The sequence below is a fragment of the Oryctolagus cuniculus genome, chromosome X, assembly GCF_051225735.1.
Source record: "Oryctolagus cuniculus isolate XC-2025 breed Fujian yellow rabbit chromosome X, ASM5122573v1, whole genome shotgun sequence".
Lineage (NCBI taxonomy): Eukaryota > Metazoa > Chordata > Mammalia > Lagomorpha > Leporidae > Oryctolagus > Oryctolagus cuniculus.
In genome coordinates this window covers 64996293-65018778 of record NC_142888.1, presented here as the reverse complement: position 1 = coordinate 65018778, position 22486 = coordinate 64996293, and the positions used below count along the sequence as shown (strand labels likewise).

The window sequence follows — 22486 nt, the reverse complement described above, 5'->3', positions numbered from 1 at the left end:
TTACAATTCCCTAGTTGGTGATTATGTTGAAAATAGTTTCTTATAGTTTTTTTTTTTTTTAAATCTCCAGAACTCTTCTGTGCTGTCGAAAGTCAAGAATCACTTTCTTATGAAAGTGGTTCTAGAATCTTAGGAAAAGTACTACAGAATTTTGTGTCTGTCAAAGGGAGTTTATTTGAATTAGGGTTAAGGATCCTCATGCATGATACTAACTGAATGAAATGGGGCTGTTATCTCCTCAAACAAAGCACACCCCATTCATAAGGGAATAAGAGTGACACCTTGACTTGTCCTCTTTCATAATTTTGACTTAATGGTGAAGGCAATGACTTACATTGAGGAAAATTAGAGTCAAGATATTTTTTTTTTTTCAGGCAGAGTGGACAGAGAGAGAGAGAGAGAGAGAGAGAGAGACAGAGAGAAAGGTCTTCCTTTGCCGTTGGTTCACCCTCCAATGGCCGCCGCGGCTGGCGCGATGTGGCCGGCGCACCGCGCTGATCCGATGGCAGGAGCCAGGAGCCAGGTGTTTTTCCTGGTCTCCCATGGGGTGCAGGGCCCAAGCACCTGGGCCATCCTCCACTGCACTCCCGGGCCACAGCAGAGGGCTGGCCTGGAAGAGGGGCAACCGGGACAGAATCCGGCGCCCCGACCAGGACTAGAACCCGGTGTGCCGGCGCCGCTAGGCGGAGGATTAGCCTAGTGAGCCGCGGCGCCGGCTTCAAGATATTTTCAAACTTGGTTTAGAAATGTGGTGAGGGTGTAAGATAGGAATGATTGCCAGTGCAATAATGTGGTTCCTAGTGAGGGTCATGCAATAGAGATGACTTGCCTTCTTGCTGTGGAAAACTGTGATAAAGCCCTAGGGGAAGTGGCCTGTAACTGACTCAAGGGGTGAATTAAATGAAAGAGCAACATCTACATTCTTAAGGCAGAGTAGACACAGAAATCAGGAGGTCCTTTTACTTTGTGGACATGTAACAGAGCAGATGATGAGTAGCGAGTAGAAAGGGAAGTTTTCTATACCACTTCAGTGTCATGACTTTTGAAATAAAATCTTGTGTATCTGGCTAAATGAGGCAACAGGAACAGTGTAAAGGCATCAGTAGCCAGGAAAGGTGTTTTCATGGGGCTGTTACTGAAGTTTCAAGTGGCCAAGAAGTCAAGGTTAGAAGGACAGAGTGATAGAAACCAGCTATTGGAGTGGGCACTGGTGATTTTTGGATACATGTATACTTTAGAATATCCTTTAAACAAGAAAAAAGATACTTCTATAAATAGAATTTTAATGAATTAGCCAAAGACTCATTTCTTACAGCATCATCTAATTTTATTTTTATTCTGATGCCACTTGAAATGATAATGATTATGTTATTATATTGCAATTCATTCAGGCAAGGAAAATAGCCTGGCCTTTAGCATGCCAGTAAGACCAATTTTCCATCTCTTCCTTTCTTTCTCCTCCTCTTTTCCTTTTGAATGATCTCAGGTAAACTTAAATTTGACTTCGCCTGATGGTCTTTTTTATTCCAGTGCCTATTAGATTGTTCCCAACTATAAACACTACTCTAGATCACTTCCCATGCCAAATCATGCCTTTGATTGAAATTTGTTTTACTTTTGACTGAACTTTACTGAGCCACTTCCTAAGAATGCCCTGTTACAATTTTTAAGGAACATATTGCTAATATACTTAATTATAACACATAATTATTAAATTGGCTTTTGTGTGCTAGCGAGGAAATCTAGGCAATGTTTATGCCATTATTCCTATGGGGAATGCACTGCTAATTCTAAAAACTTATGAATAAAGAATGCTTTAGAACACTATCATTCTAGTTGAGATTGTCCAATATGGAAAATATAAGAACCAGTAATATAAATAAATAAAGTGTAAATCTTCCTCATGATTGTGTGTCTGTGCAAGAAAATACACAATCAGAAACAACGTTTGTAACTAACAAGGACAATATTTCAGATAATGATTTTTCCTTCTTAATTCATTCTAGTCCATCTGGGTAAAAATCTGTTTAGGTTGATCTACTAAGTAGATCATACATCTACTAGGTAGCTCTTTTTCCAGAGATTTAATGTATTGACTAAATTATTTGTTGGCCCCACATTTACTATCATTGTTTCAGTCCCTTCAGGGGCCTTGGAACATTCATCAAAGTCTTAAGAAGAAGAGAGCTTTAAAGAGCCATCATAGAAACAAATATAGTAACAAGAGGTGGAAAAATAGAATTTGGAGGGATAGCACAATAAACATATGTTCCCTAATGTTCACACTCCAGCTGCCTTCCCAGGTTAGTACAAATAGGACATATGAGTATGAACTTTCTGGTTAAAAACATGCATGGGATGGCTAAGCAGTTAAGCTTATTGATTACTGATAAAGATTTTTTCCTTAGCCAAATTCAAGCTGGGCTCCTCTGAGACCTTTCTTGATTTGGACCTATAAAGACTTGAGCAAAATACTAGCAGTTTCTAACAGCTTAAGGCCACATCCATAAGGTGACACTAGTCTTCCTTAACATGCTCTCCTGAGAAAATTCAAGAATGTCAAAAATTTACTGTCTCCCATTCTCTGTGAGAGGATATTATCCTAACTTTGATAATTGCCAGAGAGCAGACATAGCTGGCTTAATCACATATTTTTAGAAAATATTTATTTATTTATTTGAAAGGCAGAGTTACAGGGAGAGAGGGGGAGACAGATCTTCCATCCTCTTGATTCACTCCCCAAATGGCTGCAAAGCTGGAGCTGGGTCATTCTGAAGCCAGGAACCAGGAGTTTCTTCCAGGTCTCCCACGTGGGTGCAGGGACCCAAGCACTTAGTTCACCTTCTGCTACTGTTCTAGGCACATTAACTGGGAGCTGGATTGGAAGTGGAGCAGCTGGGACTCGAACTGGTGTCTCCATTGTAGGCACTGGCTTTACCCACTATGCCAAAGCTCCATCCCCACTTAATCACATTTATACTAATTAACTTTTTGTAACTTTCTACTTTCCTTACTCTATTGAGCCATTGCTCATACTCATTTCCTGTTCCCTCAGTTCTTTCTTAAACAAATCCAGTTACTTCTATATAAATGAAAGTTACATTCATATTGGGCTCTTTTCTCTAATGGGATAATTATTACTGATAAAAGTGTGTCTTTACCACTTATTGTCTAGTTTTGTTTATCTTTGATGTTATACACATGTTACAATGCTCAGCTTCTATCATATTAAGAAAGTGAATTTCACAATGTCACAGAACAAAAAGAAGTGTGGTCTACATTTAGTACTGAATTTCAGCTTCTTTTGATAAGCCCATCATATTTCTAACAGTTATAAAATCTTCAGTGTGAAAATCTTGGAGCGAGGGGAATGTGTGCGTGTTTGGTGTGAACATCTCACTCCTCTATGCTTACAGTAAGAGCAGTAAAAGCTTATAAAAGCTTTCTTCCTCTTCAACTTTCTTGGCTATTTGAAGAGTAATACAGGGAGAGGCTAATTTGGTAGTCTAGGATCTATTCTGTCTCTTAAGTGCCTTTAAATCTCGAGAGTGGAGAGGGAGGACTCAAGAGGAAAGAAAGCAAGGCTTTCTTGTCATAGCTGTTTTTTACACTCTAGAGATTTTAGGCATTGTGGTAGGGGGAACTTTATTGACCAGCTCAGCTAAACAGGTTGGGAAAATAGCCAGGACTGGGACCAGAATCCTTGTCCATGGATCGATCATGCATTTGGCAGAGATGTAACCAGCAAGGCATTTCTCAGAGCCTGAAAGAGAGAACCAGACTCAGGATAGTATCTTCCCAGCAGACTTATAGGAAATCAAGTGGCTTTACCATACTTCCTCATACTCATTCCATCTAATATCTTTTTGGTATCATTTTTAGAGGAGAGAGAGGAGTCAGAGAATCCAAAAGCTAGAGAAAAAGTTCTTCTCAGTATCTTCCATACCCATGCTTTTACTGTTTAAAAAGTGACAATTGCTATCACTTTGAAGAAAAGTGGGAGGACCTAGGAAGGGAAAAAATAATGTGTACCTCATAATCCTACTACTTAAAGACAAATTTTTGTCCCAGTCTCTTTTAATGCCTATGTATTAAGATTCAAAACCAAATGGTATCATCTAAACATATCATTGTGTTACTTTCTTTATAAACTAGAAATAAAAGTATTCCAGTGCTAATGCATGTTACACTTCAAGACTCAAATACTCATTTAATATAGTTGAATCATACTTTAATAACTGCTCTATTGTTAAACATTTATTTTGTTATGAACAGTTTTGATAAATATTACTATAAAGAATTTTGGTGTTTTTCATAATTATTTGCTTATCAAAATTAATTGAAGTGGATCAAATGACATTATTTGAAAAAATGGGGGGGTGGACATGTAGCACAACAGTTAAGTCATCACTTGGGATGACTATAGCTCCTCCACTTCTGATCCAGTTTCCTGCTAATGTGCTTTGTAGAAAGCAGCAGGTGCTTGTTAAATACTTGCCACCCACACAGGACACTTGGATGGAATTTCAGACTCCCTGGCTGTTGTGAGTATTTGAGGAGTGAACCAGCAGAAGGAAGATTTCTCTCCATCTGTCTCTGTTTCACTCTCCCTCTCCATCTCTCTCTTTTTCTCTGCTTCTCAAATAACATGAAAATAAATAGATAATTTACAACATTAACTTTCTTGTTTTCTTTTTTTAACTTAAAAACATTTTTATTTATATAAAAGGAACAAATTTAATGTATTTCATATATACAGATTTAAGTGCATAATGATACTTACCCTTCTTCCCTCCCTCCCTCCCTCCCTTTACCCTCTCTCCTCCTCCTTTTGGTTTGTTCTTTTCAACTGTACAAAGTTATACATCTACCATCAGTGTATGAGTTTGTCTGCATCATAGCCCCTTCACAAAGGAAAAGAAGCATAGATTTTACTTTCTGAAGAGAACATACAGTTTAACTGAATTGGACAATAGTCTGTCAGGAGTAAGTACCATGAAAAATAGCTACCATTTGTTGAGTGTGTTTTATATAAAGCATATTTTTCTCTTAATCCCTAAAAAGTAATTTTAAAGAAAAAGAAAACAAGTTAATAATTACTAATATGCATAAATGTATAGAGAAATATGTATATAGTAATCTATGCTAATTACATGAGTTCAGTAGAAGAAATGTCCTGAGATGTAAGTTGAGTTTGAAGGCTACTGCAGGGAAAGCTTCCTGCATAAGTAATAGTCATTATTGTTATCACCTTTACCTAAGTAGCCACCAGGCACTTGCCATTAAATTAAGTGCTTCATGTATTTTACTTAATGAGAAGAGAAATAAATGACTACCATTAATTTTCTTCATTATGGCAGTTGCTGTTTTAGGTACTGCTGAAATAATTCAATTCTAAAGATAGTATTTATCTAGCCTTCCCGTTTCCTAGTGCCTTATCTCTAGCACAGTTTTATTAGCTTCTAAAAATCACTGCAAAGGCAATTATTTTGAAAGAGGTCAAAGGCCTATTTGATTCATTTCAGTACTGACATACAGATTAAAGGTACAAATGTAATCAAATGTTGTGCTTGGTTAGAAAGGACTTGAAAGAAATCTATTCTAAAAAATAAAATTCAACCTTACAGATGGGTGAAATATGTTTTATTTTTAATTAGTATTTCTGTTTGGTTTGAAAAAGGAAGCTGACTGGAGGCTATTTTGGAATGATCTTGTCTGTTACAGTGGCATGGATTGAGTAGAATGGCTGCCCACAAGGATATTGAAAATTGAACATTGAGAAATTATCTTTGACTTAGATACTATTGAAGTAAACTCCAAAGGTCATTCAATTTATTCAAAATGTATAGGCATTTTCTCATTTCCCCAAATTTGGAACTAAGAATGTGTCTTCAAGGTTTAGTATAGTTCTTGTAGTTCTTGTGGCATAGCTCACCAAATATTAAGAAGTTGGCGTTTTTTATTCCTACTCAAAAGACCAACATATACCTTGCATATGAAATAGAAAATAATTCTTTTAGTAAGCAATTATCTGGTACACTAATCTTCAGAAAAAAAATCCTTAAATGTAATAATTGGTTTTGTCCTACCATATGGTTCATTAGAAATTTATTTCCAACCATTATCTCCTACCACGTTAAGAGTGACTTGCAGACAAAAATTTAGTAATTAGATAATGGTGCACCACACCCAGGCATGTTCTCAGTCAGTTTTTTCTTGCAAACAGACACACGTCAGACATTTATCTCTCATAGATATAACATAATAATAGTGTTTTTATGAGAGGTTGTGCCAAATCTCTCTTCTGAAAGATTACCAGATCCCAGGTCTCAGCAAGGAAGTCTTGTGAAAGTAGAGCTTTTTGTTTGCCTTTTTTTGTAGAGTTTGTGTTTAAGTAGTATAGTCAGCTCTCAAACATTCTTGTTTTTGGGAGAAGAATTTATGTAGATTACAAAAACATAGTAGAGAATATAACTTTATTAAAGGGGATAGCTTCAGTTAGGACAGTTTTAATAAACTAGTGAGTAGGATCAACTTGAGCCAGTTGGATATGATGTGGTCCCTGGAAGTCAGGGGAAAATTGGGAATGTGTGCATATGTGCATTATGAGAATTAAAACGCCATGGTTTGAGTTTTTACTGGTAGTAGGGGCCAAATAGAATAGAACTGTCCAATTCTCAGTCTGAGACCATTTTTTTTCCATTATAAACTTTCATGCTATCATTATTAATTCTTTTAATTTTAATTTATTTTCATTTTATTTGAAAAACATGGAGAGAGACAAAAAGAGGTCTTCCAACCATTGGTTCACTCCTCAACTGCACACAAAACTGGGGCTGTGCCAGGCTGAAACCAGGAGACTGGAACTCCATCTATGTCTCCCACATGGGTGGCACGGGCCCAAGTTCTTGAGCCTTTACCTGCTGCCTACCAAGGTTTCCATTTCCAGGAAGCTGGATCTGAATTGGATCTGGGTCTCAAATACAGACACTTCTGATATATGATGTGGGTATCCCAAGAGCGGCATCTTAACCGTTGTGCCAAATGTCCCTGCCCCACCATTACTTCTGATGGCACATTTATTAATCTTACTATATTCTTGTTTGATTGGAACCCTTTCACAGATGAGATAAGTACAAGGCAAATACACTTACTTGCAGATATAAGACATTATTTGTTGCTTTATAATTTAGAGGGGAAGATGATAAGAAGAGATATTTATACTACTACTATGAAAGTTACATACTCAAAAAGTTCTGTTTTCCCCTCAATTCCTGTAAAATTGGAGCTTCATTGTTCCCCAGATTCACCATTTGATTTTTAAAATGTCGAATCCCTCAATTATATTTTAGCTCATTAATTACTATTAATTGTAGACCCCCTCTAGTCTCTGTTCATCATTAACTCTAGATATTTATCTCTATTATGTCTCACTTTTTTTTCCTTGATGCTTTTGAGACTTCTTGTGTTATTTCATTAGATTTACTTTACAAAGTTTAGATTGCTCACTTTTTCCTCTGATGACTTTCCTCTCTTCAATGTTTTCATCTCCTATAAACATAATAGATTATGATTTACAATCATTTACAGAATCTAATTTGTTTAATGTGTTTATATGATTAGATGACATTAACTTTATTCTATCTTGATTATAAATAAAAGTGAGAGATGATGACAGTAAGCCTAAATAAAAAATACTTTCATCTTGAGAATATTCTCATTTAGAATCCTTTTTTTTTCAGTTAATTGTCAATGATATTTTTGTCTTTTTCAGAAACAAGACAGGACAGAAAAGAAACTGAAAATCAATACCAAAAAATCAAATTATTTCACTGGAGGAAAGAAATAAGTGAAGCCCAAGATATGTTAGATGATAGAGTATCACTGAATCTTCCTTTGTAGTTACAATTCTCAAGCTCAGAGCAAACTGAAACTAAGAAAACTGAAGGGTTTTGCTGATTGAGTTGCTGAACCATTGTAGCATTTTTGAGCAAATCATGAAAGTCTGTAAAGATGCCAAAAGACTAGAGAGTTGGATAATGGAAGTTAAAAGCATGCAAGATTTAAACCTAGATCTTGAAAAAAAATTTAAAAAAATATTATTGATACTTAAAAGAGATTTGAAAGGCAGCAAAGACCCATTGGAAGCAAGTCATACCAAATGGATTTCATTTCCTTTTTTGATGAATAGATAACTAGATAGGTAAAAAAGGGATGCCCAGATATTATATATCTTATCCTGAATAAATCATTTGACAAAGTGTCTCATAATTCCCTAGTCAATAAGATGTGAAAATAGCTGAATAATAGAGTTAGATGGATTGAACAACTAAACCCAAAAGAATTTTTATATTTATTACTCTGGAAATATTTCCTGAATGTTGTGCTTCAGAGCTCTGTTCGTGATCCTGTTTTCTTTAGCATGTATATTATTTGGATGAAGATACAGAAGGCAAAGTTTATCATATATGTAAAATAAAGAGCTAGTAAGGGAAGTTAACATTCTGAATGATAAACTGAAGATAAAAAATCAAATGTTTATTTAGAACAAAATGCGACTTTATGAAAATTCTAGAAAACTGATGAGAACATTTTATAAGAGCACAGTTATAAACATATGGATTAGGCACCACCACCCAGAGAAAAAGAGAAATAAAAACATCATGAAACTGACAAAAAAGAAATTTAACAGGCACACATGTGAAGTCCTGTATTTAGTTTTGAAGATCAGAGACTTGAAATGGAAATGTACAACAGTTCATAGGAAAACAATTTAGGAATTTTATCTATCACAAGCAGTAGTTGAACCAACTAATACAAAAAAAGAAACTAATCTTAAGTGCACAAGTAACAAAATACAACACAATAGCACAAGTAACTAATCCAACAAAATGAAGCTAATACAATCTAAAATAGCACAAGAACCCACTATCTAGATCTATAAAATCATGATAATAATATAAAAACTTCATGATAGTGTTTTTCCAATAATTAAATGAGAAAATCCTAGTAAAACATTGAGCACTAGTGCTCAATAAGTGTGATACTTATTACTAACAAGAGATATAACATTCCATTTGTTAAACATTTATTTTATTTATTTGAAAGGCAGGATTACAAGGAGAGAGGGAGAGGGAGAGGGAGATTGAGAGAGAGATCTTGCCTCTGCTGGTTCACTCTCCAAATGGCCGTAACACCTGGGACCAGGCCAGGCAAAAGCCAGGAGCTTTTTAAATATTTTATTTAAGATATACAAGTTTCATATATTTCATATATACAGATTTAAGAACATAGTGATAGTTCCCACCCTAACCTCCCTTCCACACTCACACTCCAATATTTCTTCCTCTTCCCTTTCCTTTTTCCACTCTTAACTTTTTTTTTTTCTGACAGGCAGAATGGACAGTGAGAGAGAGAGACAGAGAGAAAGGTCTTCCTTTTCCGTTGGTTCACCCCCCCAATGGCTGCTGTAGCCGGTGCGCTGTGGCCGGCGCACCACGCTGATCCAAAGCCAGGAGCCAGGTGCTTCTCCTGGTCTCCCATGCAGGTGCAGGGCCCAAGGACTTGGACCATCCTCCACTGCACTCCCGGGCCACAGCAGAGAGCTGGACTGGAAGAGGAGCAACTGGGACAGAATCCAGTGCCCCGACCAGGACTAGAACCTGGTGTGCTGGCGCCGCAGGCGGAGGATTAGCCTAGTGAGCTGCGTTGCCGGCCCCCACTCTTAACTTTTATAAAGATCTATTTTCAATTTATTTAATACTCGTAAGGTTAACCCTACACTAAGAATCCAACCAATAGTATGAAGAAAGAAAAACCAGTAAATACATGCTATCCCATTCCATGTTCTGCCCTAGACACCAGGGCTTCATGAATCACATCAGTTTGAAGGCTTTACCTTACCATTTGAATGCCTGACTATTTAATCCAACTCAGCTGCAAAGCCAGAGGGGCCATCTATATTTTCCAATTCAGGCCTTGCTGCCACTGTGTGATGCTTCATGTTGAAATGGCATTTTCTTTTCAATGTAAACATTTTTAGAAACGCTGTGATATTTCAGTGTAACAAATGTACCAGAATAAGCAATGCTTAGCCTGCTGAGTGAAATCCTTTTTGAAAACAATGTTAGAACAAAGAAATTCATTCTCTGTGAAAGGGGAGCTAGCTAGGAAAGCATATAGACACTATTTGCACCCTGTGTTCCAGATGAGGTATTCTCCCTGCTGCTGTCAGCATATTTGCTGTCAAATCCACTAACTGCTTTAGCCTGAACTTGAGTGGATAAACAACATAATCTTCCATGCCACATCTCACCAGCCTCTGCTAGTCAAGAAAAGCATGCCTGTTTCATAGTTATGTCACAAAAGCATCTTGCTGTACTGAAACAACAAAGTACTTAAATTAACAAATGTATTTGTTCAAGAGGTATAGTTTGTTCAGCCACCAAACTGAAATAAAGTAGTATCTTGAAGACTCGAGAGAAAAGTAAGACACTGGGTGATGAATAAGACCAGCTTCTAATGCCTTAGAAGCAACACGATAGCATGGAGTTGAAAAGACTGATAAAAATAGTCAGTGGAATGGAAACATAAGAAACAGCTGGACAGAATTTTTTCTTTCCAAGAAGAGAGACTTGGGAATAGTTAAAATGTTGTTGCATGTTCTTTTTTAGTTGGTAAGAAATTTTTAAGTAAAAAATTAACAAAATTCAGTTATGTGCAGAACATTAACATGACAATAAAGGGTTGTGACACTTAAAACCTTCCCTTCCATCCCACCCTCAGATCATATTCTATATAGGCAGCAAAATAATGCAATTGCCATTCTTCCCTACTTGCTTAGAATAAGTTGTCCTTAGTCTGTTCTAATACATTTTTAACTGAGTATACATTTACTCACATTCAGTAATATATGTAATGTCACCATTTTTAAAAGAAGTAGTGATGAAAATATATTATCAATTTAAAAGAACTCAAGTGAGTCAACAAAATGGAACCAAAAGGAGATGACCTAGCATTATTCCTTATTTTGTCCTTTGTATGAAAATCCAAATGATACCATCATTCTGTTTTTGAGGGCAAATATTTTGATGATGTTATGGAGCTATCAGGAGTGGCATGACTGGCATAAATTTGCTTCTTTGAGTGAACAGTAAGCCAACAGAAGGGATCATAATTAGTCACAGATACACAGGGTTTCATGGCCAACAGAGATAAGAAATGTTAATGGTTAGAAGATTATAAAATTGTGTAGAACATGAAGATCCACAGTGTATGTTCTTCCTCCATAGAAACTGATGAGTTTTAAATGTTTGATGAGCTTTTGTAAATGGATCTTCATTTAAAACATCAAAGAAAATGGGAATATAACTTAAAAATGGATAAAATATTTGAAAAAATAATTCACATAGTATAAATATCCAATAAGTATCTTAAAAAGTAGCTCCTATCTATAACTCAGAGGTGAAAGTTGAAACAAAATTTGGATATTGTTTTTCACATATCAACTTAACTAAAATAGAAAAATGCTATCCACCTATATTGATGATAATGTGGATAAATGGACAATGAAATACACTGATGGTGTATACAATTTCTCAGTAGTGAGCTGAAGGTGCATATACCAATGTACTAATTGTGGTTTCTCTGATGGCTGGAAATATAAGTGATTTTTCGTTTCTTTGAATTTCTTATAATTTTCAAATGTTTTATAATGGGCATATTTTATAATTTGACAAAAATGATAGAAACTGTTTGAAAAGTGAATTCTGTAAATAAGAAAAAAATTTCTAAATTTAAGAATATATTCTAGACTAAAAATTTGAATATTTATCTTATAGTGCCCCGTATTTTTTAATGTGTGATTTACACAACTAAAGTTTCTAGATGACATCAAGGGTGTTTCTGCATCATTCATATCTCTAGACCACGATCCTGCCTAAATGGACCTTCAATCAATGCATGTTAATTTCATTTTCAAAAAACACATTTATCCTCCTTCTCCTAAAACCAAGTCTCTGCCACTTCCCTTCCCAGGAGCTACCATAATCTTAGCTATACAGTCTGAAAATGTTGGAGTCCCACCGAATCTTTTCCTTCCTTTATCTCTAATATCTAATCACCACATCCTTAAGATTCTTTTCAGTGTTTCATTTTCGTTTTCATCCCCATGGTAACCAGCTTATTCAGAGTCCCCGCACTTCATTTGTGCGCTACTGCAATTGCTTCCTAACTGGTCTTTCTACCTCTAAATCTGTCCTAGACAACACTTCCATATCAATCTTCCCAAAGCACCATTTAATATGGGACAGTCCCTTTTCTGAAAAAGTCTTCAAGGTGTTCCCATGAATTAGGGGATAAAGTAAAAACTCCAAAGTCCCCAAACCAACAGAGTCAACTAGAATCTGGCTCCAACCTATATTCCCCATCTCCCTTTTTTCAGCAGCAGTGGCAACAGCAACAATGATAATAATAAAAGAGTGCTTATTTAGTACTTACCATGGGTCTGATAGTTATATTTATAATTATTATATCTATATATACTACTAAGCAAACTTATCTTTTAATTCCATTTTCCATGAACTTTTTGACATTTTTATGTATATGTATATGTGTGTTTATAAAAATATACAAATACTTGGCTGGCGCCGTGGCTCACTAGGCTAATCCTCCACCTTGCGGTGCCGGCACACCGGGTTCTAGTCCCGGTCGGGGCGCTGGATTCTGTCCCGGTTGCCCCTCTTCCAGGCCAGCTCTCTGCTGTGGCCAGGGAGTGCAGTGGAGGATGGCCCAAGTGCTTGGGCCCTGCACCCCATGGGAGACCAGGATAAGTACCTGGCTCCTGCCATCGGATCAGCGCGGTGCTCTGGCCACAGCGCACTGGCCACGGCGGCCATTGGAGGGTGAGCCAACGGCAAAAGGAAGACCTTTCTCTCTCTCTCTCTCTCTCACTGTCCACTCTGCCTATATAAAAAAAAATACAAATGCAAAACTACATATAAATATGATTTATATATATCTTATCACAATCATATATAATTTTAATTCTCCCCATAATTCTATGAGATATGAGATAGGTACCATTACCCTCCTATTTTATTGGTAGGGAAGTTCAAGATTACACAATGAAGGGCAGGTATTATGGTACAGCGATTGAGCTGTTGGGGTTCTGGATTCTGACTTTAGCCTGGCCAGCCCTGGTCATTGCATCTATTTGGGAAATGAATTAGCAGATGTAAAATATTTCTAATCTGTCTTTCTCTGTCACTCTAAATAAATAAAAATAAGTAAACCTTTTTAAAAAAGGGATTTCTTTTACAACATTCATAAAACAAATATCACTATTTTTTTTCCTTCTGTAGAAAAGGTTATTGTGAGATATAATTATGATGATGCAACATTTTATAACAAAGCCTAGGCTATACAAAAAAAAAAAAAAAACAGAAGGATCATATCAGTTCTCTAGTTACTATTCTTTCAACTGACGGAAAGAAACTGATCTATTTTCATTTTCATTGTTTATTGTTACCTTGACTAAGTCCTGAGTCCTAGCTACCCTACACTTCTGATCCAGTTTCCTTATGGTGCACTGGGAGACAGTAGATGATGGCCGAAACATCTGGGTTCCTGCAACCCATACTGGAGACCTGGATGGATTTCCTTGTTATTGGCTTCAGCTTGGCATAGCCCTAGCTGTTGTGAGTGTTTGGGGAATGAACCAGTGGAAGGAAGATTGTCTCTTTCTCTCCCTCTCTCCCTCTTTCTGTGTCACTCTTTCAAATAAGTAAATAACATTTTAAAAGGTGACCACCCTTCACCCTAGCATAAATTTTTAAGTCTTCTGGGACCAAGTTCAAACTTTCTGTGATCATTTTAGCCTATACTACCTCTTTCCTCTTCAAAGTCTTTCTGTATTCCTGGTCCTATAGTGCTTGTCTTCATCACCAACTTGTTTCTTATTAGAGATTATACAATATTGTAATTTATTTATACATCTTTTAAAATTCATCTGTCACCTTAAATAGATTGGAATCTCCTTGAGGGCCAGAATTATCATATATACTTTGATTAACATAGTACCTAGCAGAGTGCCTGAGAATAGTAGATCCTAGACAAATCATTGTTAATGATAATGATTTATCCATTAGTTAATACAATATTTAGTAAAATTCTAATGTATATTATTTTTATTTTTAAGGAAATAAAGATAATTAAGACATAGTTTTCCTGCCCCAGAATCTCACAGTTGTGGAGGGGAGAAAGACTTAAAATGAAATATTACTATGAAACAACTACTGTTGCATGTATGATATCTTAGAGTAATAAAAGGAGAAGTGCTCATATTTGACTACAGAGCTCTGGCAAGGTTTATTCTGGTTGTCACATTTGAGTCTACTCTTGAAACAATTTTACCAGGTACACTACAGATTTACCTAGGGAAAAACAGCACTTACAAATATCCTGGCACACACACAAAAATCATTGTACAACTATTGCAAATAGTTGAACATGGCTAGGGCACACAGGGTATATAGAGGAAGACAGAAAGATGAATCTAGAAATATGAGGGTCACATTACCAAAGGCCTTCTTTGCTGGACAAGAAACATGGTTTTTATTTTGTAAACAATAAGATTTGTCCATTCAGGTTGATAATTGAAAGATACATCATCATGATCTTAGCAAAAGAAACATCAGTGGAATGAGAAAGTGGAAATCAAACCAAAGGAGGTTGAAGTATGAATGCACAATGAAGGAGAAGTAAAGGTGAATTTAAGCTTTTATTTTCCACAAAATAATTATTAGGAAGGTGAGACGGTTGTATGAAGTAGAGAGGGTACAGGATTCATGAGGAAACTTTTATGGAAAGCTTAAGGGAGCGAATACATAGTAGAGTACTACAGACTCTAAAGAGATAAGAGAGAATAATGTACATAGCACAAGCAAAGAGATTCTTTAGAATGGAACAGAGGCCGGTGCCGCAGCTCACTTGGCTAATCCTTCGCCTGCAGTGCCGGCACCCTGGGCTCTGGTCCTGGTCAGGGGACTGGATTCTGTTCTGGTTGCTCCTCTTCCAGTCCAGCTCTCTGCTGTGGCCCAGGAGGGCAGTGGAGGATGGCCCAAGTGCCTGGGTCCTGCACCCGCAAGGGAATCCAGGAGGAAGCACCTGGCTCCTGGCTTCAGATCGGCACAGTGCGCTGGCCGCAGCGCTCTGGCCGTAGCGGTCATTTGGGGGTGGGCCGGCTGAGGGAGGACCTTTCTCTCTCTTTCTCTCTCACTGTCTAACTCTGCCTGACCAAAAAAAATATTTCTCATCAGCAAAGTCTTTCTTTAATTATCCTACTTAAAAATATGAGCATCTACCCTTCTCTACCACAATACCTTACATTATTACAAAAATTTCATTGAGATTTCAAAAACCTTTTATTCATTTGTGTTATTTATTTGAGAGGAAGGGGGAGAGGGTGGGTGTGGGGAAAGAGAAATCCAGGCCTCCCATGTGAGTTGAAGGGATTCAACTACAAGTGCCATCACTAGCTGCCTCACAGGGTCTGCATTAACAGGAAGATAGAATTGGAAGTGGAACTGGGACCCAAACCCAAGTATTCTGATGTGAGACATGACCATCCAAATGGGTGGCTTAACCTCTGCTCCACCTGCAACCTAGAATTTAGCTTCTTATGGGTAATATCTTTGTCTATTTTGTTCTCTGTTTCATCGCATAGCACCTAGAAAAATTCCCAGCACAAAGCAGTACTCAAGCAGATTACTTGGTAAAGGCAGAACTCAGCTCAAAGTGCTGGAGTTGTAAAAGCAAATAAGATATGGGCCCTGCTGTAAGCAAGAGCAGCCGTCAGACTAAGGAACCCAAAGGAGCATGAAGCCAGCTATACTGTTTCGAAAATGGCATAAAATGAAGTAGATGGTGGAAGTGTTAACTGTTTAAGGATTCCCTTTGTTCCCTTCTCCTGTTCTTGACAACCTTGTAAAGTTTGGGATGGTGGTTTCTCAAAGATCACCCTAAACAGATCTTTCAAAATATAATTTGGAGCTGTTCACTTACATAAAATATCAATAGGCACAGACAACACAGATTGTAAATCAGGCAACAAGAGTATTTCAAAATATTAGAAAACAGTAACAAGAAGTGCTTGTGAGTTTCTGCTTTAGTGAAACATTGCCTGTCCTCAAAGTGTTAAAGCTGCTGGAAGAAAAATGCTCTTCAAATTAATTCTTTTACAGGATTTCTTTAATCCTCCTAGTAGAATGATTTAACTTTCCCTAGATTTTTGCCTTAAGGAGTATATCCACATTCTTAGGGCTCTCTTATCTCCACTCATTTTTTCAAGTGTGGGGGAAGCTATAGCATTAATTACACATGTTTGCAGTCACATAAAGTTTTCCATTTTCATTGACTTTCCTTTTCTTCTCATGTTTTACTTAAGACTTCTGAAGACTTGTTAATTAAGATAGTGACTAAAGACCAAGCCATGACCACTGAGTTATAATGGTCAGAAAAACAGATTAGGGGTTCCTGGTGCTATGCTAGTGTTTATCAAGTCTTTAGTCATGCCCCTTATCAGTCTCCCCCTAAGGAAAAGCATTCTCACCTTGGTTTTTTAAAATGCATCTGTTATCCTCAGGTATCTGTATCTAAATCCGAAGAGGTTGCATATTTTCATTTCACCATACCAAAGCACTGAAACATTGTCTGGACTTTGCTCTTTCCACTTTTGTTACCTGTACTAGTGACATCTTTGCGTATGTGCATACTTCTCTGCACTATGGCATGACTGAAGGAGAATGGAGGCCAAGTTCTTCTCATAGGAAACTACTTACTTAAGTTGTGGCTGAAGCCACTCAGGCAAAACTGTGGAACTGTGCTTAAAGCATGCTCCATCTAATTGGTATAGTTCCCAATTTCTTGCTTAAACCATGGCTTTTTTTTTCTCCAAGATCTCATGTGCTTGACTGAATGAATGACAACCTTTATTGTCCCCATTTCTTGGGTTAGCTTATTGTGAATCTGGATAAATGCAGTACAGCTGTGTTAGCTACCTGTTTTTTGTTTGTTTTTTTTTTTTTTAGCACCCTAACAAAGTGAAATAAGAATGGTAAATTAAAATAAAATAGAAAACACTACATGTACTACTCACTTTTTGTGATCTTAACAACATGAAATGCTGAATATTTAAGTTTTATATATATATACAAGTATACATATATATATATAAAACAATCCCAGTTATAAACCTTTATCCAAAGGAAAAAGAGTTATGCCTTTTTATTTATATTTTTCCAGCATCTTCAGTAAACTCTGTATTAAGTCTACCTTACTTCAAGTAAATATTCATGTATTACTCCCTTTGAGTATTTTTGACTATGTTAATTTGTATTAATTTAAAATCACTTGAACTTGGCTCTAGTGGTTGGGTCCCCACCACCCATAAATCCCTGGCTTCTCACTTCAGCCTGGCACAACCCCAGCTGTTGGGTGTTATTTGGGGAGTGAACCAGTGACAGACTCTCTCTCTCTCTGCCTTTCCAATTTGTGAAATTAATTAATTAAAATCACCTGTACAAACCTGTCTTTGTAGCCACTTTTAAGTTCTGCAGATACGTACAGTATAATTAAAAATTCCAGGACAGGGTTCCAGAAAGCTAGAGTCCTTTATCATTAAATATTTTAGTATGTGCCTCATTAATTTTTTTCCTAATAATTTATTTGAAAGGCAGAATGATGGAGAGAATGATAGACATAGAAATATCTTCCCATGTATTATTGGTTCATGCCCCAAATTACTGTAAAACCCTGGACTGGGCCAGGCTGAAGCCAGGAGTCCAGAATTTTCTATGTTGATCTACCATGTGGGTGACAGGGGTCCAAGCACTTGGGCCATCTTCTGCTGCTTTCCCAGGCACATTAACAGGGAGCTGGATCAGAAATGGACCAAGGGCCAGTGTCATGGTGCAGTAGGTTAATCCTCTTCCTGTGGTGTCAGCATTTCATATGGGCACCACTCTTCCAATCCAGCTCTTTGCTGTGGCCTAGGAAAGCAGTAGAAGATGGCCCAAGTCCCTGGGCCCCTGCACCCGCGTGGGAGACCCGGAGGAAGCTCCTGGTTCCTGACTTTGGATCAGTGCAGTTCTGGATGTTACTGCCATTTGGGGAGTGAACCAGCAGATGGAAGAGCTTTCTTTCTGTCTCTCACTCTCACTGTCTATAACTCTACATCTTAAATAAATAAAATCTTTAAAAAAAAGAAAAAAGAAACAGAGCAGCTGGACTTGAACTAGAACTTTGATTTGGGATATCGGCATTGTAAGTTACCCCTGCCTCATGGTTGTTTTGTTTTTTGTTTGTTTGTTTGTTTTGACAGGCAGAGTGGACAGTGAGAGAGACAGAGAGAAAGATCTTCCTTTGCTTTTGGTTCACCCTCCAATGGCCGCTGTAGCTGGTGCACTGCGGCCGGCGCAACGCGCTGATCCAATGGCAGGAGCCAGGTGCTTCTCCTGGTCTCCCATGGGGTGCAGGGCCCAAGGACTTGGGCCATCCTCCACTGCACTCCCTGGCCACAGCAGAGAGCTGGCCTGGAAGAGGAGCAACCAGGACAGAATCCGGCACCCCGACCTGGACTATAACCCGGTGTGCTGGCGCCGCAAGGCGGATGATTAGCCTAGTGAGCCGCGGCGCTGGCCATGCCTCGTGGTTTTTAACCAAGAATTTATTCACCAAGGAGTTTTTTAATTAATGCATCTTCTGACCTCACACCCTGTTCCCAGCCTTATATATCCAACTACCTGTTTGAAAGCTCTCCCTGAAGGGAGTTCAAAGGTAATAAGTCCAAAGTAGAAATTTTGATTCTCTCTGTCCCAGACTGATACTTCCCCAAGTACTTCTGGTCTCACTAAATGTCACTACCATTCAGTAAACTTCTAGGACAAAAAACTTAAGAGTCATTTTTGACACTTTTGTGTTCTTTACTCTCTTAATCCAATCCATTGCCAGCACATGTCAGTTTTACTTTCACAACTTATTTGAAACAAAAACACTTCTTAGTATCTCCACTACTGTATCCTTAGGCCACGCCACTATCAACTCTTTTCTAAATTTGTCTATATATTTTCACTAGGCCTCATGATTCTATTCTTGACTTCCCACATTCTGTTCTCCACCAAGCAACTGGACTAATTTTTTAAAAAACTACATACTATCTGATGTCACTTTCCTTCTTCAGATGTTTCAATCCATTCCCATCACACTGAAAACAAAATCCAAACACATTTACCACATTATTCTTTCTCCTTTGGGAATTTTGTTCATTTATTGCCACTTAAGAAAGGCCTCCCATGACCATCTGTTTGTTTGCTTTTGCTTTTAATTATGGAAAAATTCAAATGTATAAAAACTAGAGAAGGAGAGAATATTATTAACCCATATATATTTGGCATTCAGCCAAGATAATGATCAACTCATGGTTTCTTCTATATCCCAAGCCACTCCTGACTGGACCTCTTTAATTATTTTGAAATAAATCAGATACCATATCATTTCATCTGTAAATATTCAGTATGTATCTGAAAAAAAATAACTTTTAAAAAATAACTAAAATATCTCTATCATATATAAGAAAATTAATGTTAAGTCCTTCTTTTCACCAAATATCTGGTAAATATCACATTTCCCTGATTTTCTTATAAATGTTGATTTTCCGAAATAGATTTTTTTTGACAGGCAGAATTAGACAGTGAGAGAGAGAGAGAGACAGAGAGAAAGGTCTTCCTTTTCCGTTGGTTCACCCCCCAAATGGCTGCTACGGCCGGTGCGCTGTGCTGATCTGAAGCCAAGAGCCAGGTGCTTCTCCTGGTCTCCCATGCAGGTGCAGGGCCCAAGCACTTGGGCCATCCTCCACTGCACTCCCGGGCCACAGCAGAGAGCTGGACTGGAAGAGGAGCAACCAGGACAGAATCCAGTGCCCCGACCGGGACTAGAAACTGGGGTGCCAGCGCTGCAGGTGGAGGATTAGCCTAGTGAGCCAGGGTGCCGGCCTATTTGTTTTCTAATCAGGATACAAATAAAGTCATATGTTGTACTTGGTTGTTATGATTCTTAATCTGTGGGTTACCACATTATGTTATTTTTATTTCTTAGCAATTTGTTTATTGAGAATACTTAATTCTTTGCACTATGAAATTTCCAATAATCTGAGTTTTGTGGTTACATCACTCTAGTGCCACTTATCACATCCTCTGTATTCTCAGGGAATAGATTGTTAGTCACAGAGGATTGAATAGGTTTATGCTTTATTTTGGCCAGAATACTGAGTTTTGCAATGGACTTCTGGAAATATATACACATATATATAGAGACTAGCTCGCTCCCCCCAACCCTTACTCTCTATGTGTGTCTGTCTGTCTGTCTGTCTCAAGCAGTCAGTGATGATTATTTACTTGATCCATTATTTGGTTACCATGATGACTATCTAAACTTAAATAGAAGCCCCACAACATTGTCCATCACTCCAATCCCCTTAGCCATTTTGCCAGAATAGTTCTTATTTATCTGACAATATTATATGCATTGGTTTACTTTTTATTATTTTTGTTCCATCAGAATGTAAATTCCCTGTGGGAAAAGGAATTATTTTTGTTCATTATTGTATCTAGCACCTAAAATAGTATCTAGAACATAATAAATACACACTGAATGAATTTGAATTAATGTCATTTATTGATTGACTAAAAAGGGAAAAAAATTATGCATGTGCCACATAGTTATAAGTTCCAGAAATAAAAGCTCCACAAGGAAAGCACTAATACCTCAAAAGTTCAAAATTGAACATTTGTAGGAATTTTCCATTATATCCTTAATAACAAAATAATACCCACAGAAATGTATCTACACAAATATTACTCTAATTTTTAAGATAAATTATCATAAAATAAATTTTATCTTTTTATTTTTAATTTAACTACTAGTACATGACCATTTTAGAAAAAAATGAAAAGTGGAAGAAAACATGCTTTATATTCTAACAAATCTTTCTCCCGACTTTGTATGTGCATATACATGTATGTGCTTGTGAATTTATGTTTTTCTAAATTTTAAATGACTTTTTATTTATTTGAAAGGCAGAGTTTACAGAGAGAGGGAGAGACACAGAAGGGGGGGAGGGGAGAGAGAGAGAGAGAAAGAGAGAGAGATCTTCCATCTGCTAGTTCACTCCCCAAATGGCCGCAATGGCTGAAACTGGGCTGGTGAGTCAGGAGCCAGGAGTTTCTTCCAAGTCTTCCACGTGGGTGTAGGGGCCCAAGGATTTGGACCATCTCCTGCTGCTTTCCCAGGTTCATTAGCAGGGGGCTGGATCAGAACGGGAGCACCTGGGACTCCAACTGGCAGCATCCATATGGAATGCCAGTGTTGCAGGTGGTGGCTTAACCTACTATGCCACAGCGCCAGCCCCTAGGTTTTATTTTAAATGGAATTGTATGAGGCGTACTGTTTTATGGACTACCTTTTAAAATTATATAGCATATTTTAAGCATTTTCAATTTTGATTTTTTTTAATAAGAAAGTATATTTAACTAGTACATTATAGATGGACTTTTTTTACAAAACAGGAGGCAGGCAAGATATAATCCATGGACCCTAGTTTGTTGACTCTTGCCCTGTAATAAGTTCCTAAATTGATATGTCTAAGAAATGTATATATTTTGGCCAGCGCCATGGCTCAATAGGCTAATCCTCCACCTTGCAGCGCCGGCACACCGGGTTCTAGTCCCGGTCCGGGCGCCGGATTCTGTCCCGGTTGCCCCTCTTCCAGTCCAGCTCTCTGCTGTGGCCAGGGAGTGCAGTGGAGGATGGCCCAAGTCCTTGGGCCCTGCACCCGCATGGGAGACCAGGAGAAGCATGTGGCTCCTGGCTTCGGATCAGTGCAATGCGCCGGCTGCTGCACGCCGGCCACGGCGGCCATTGGAGGGTGAACCAACGGCAAAGGAAGACCTTTCTCTCTCTCTCTCTCTCTCTCACTGTTCACTCTGCCTACCAAAAAAAAAAAAAAGAAATATATATATTTAAACTTTTGATGTACAGTACTCCACAGTCCTTCAGAAAGGTGGTGCCAATTTAAACTGTTTCCAGTGGTGAATATGATCGTCTTTTCCCACATTGTGATAATTTTTAGATACTTAAGTTAACATCTCAATGAGGAGAGATCTGCAAATCTTAACAAGGGCCAGGAATCCCAAGGGAAACAGTCTTCCAACTTACAAGATTTAGTCGGAGACATTCTAAGCTCAGAATCTTATAATACTTTTCCTTAGGAAGAATCTAAATTGTCAAGCTATAATTGTGGTGAAAGCATGATCATTATACATAAAGTGTTATCAGTCAGATATGGGTCATCTGATAGGCCCAGGCCAACCACAGAAACATCCTGAGCTGTCTTTTGGAGGTGACCTCCTGAGGCTGGCAGGTGGTACTTAAG

The 22486-nt window shown here is 37.8% G+C and overlaps 1 long non-coding RNA gene across 3 annotated transcripts in view; it reads left to right on the top strand.

The window, feature by feature from the left end:
- The window catches only part of LOC149119664 (uncharacterized), a 112114-nt gene that overhangs the window by 50133 nt on the left and 39495 nt on the right, over positions 1-22486 (top strand). The window contains exon 3 of one of the 3 annotated variants that reach the window (XR_016227957.1): positions 18380-18519. The exons of the other annotated variants lie outside the window; for them this stretch is intronic. This is a non-coding gene — a long non-coding RNA (uncharacterized LOC149119664). Of the gene's footprint in view, positions 1-18379; positions 18520-22486 lie in introns of those variants that run through there. 3 annotated transcript variants of the gene reach the window in all.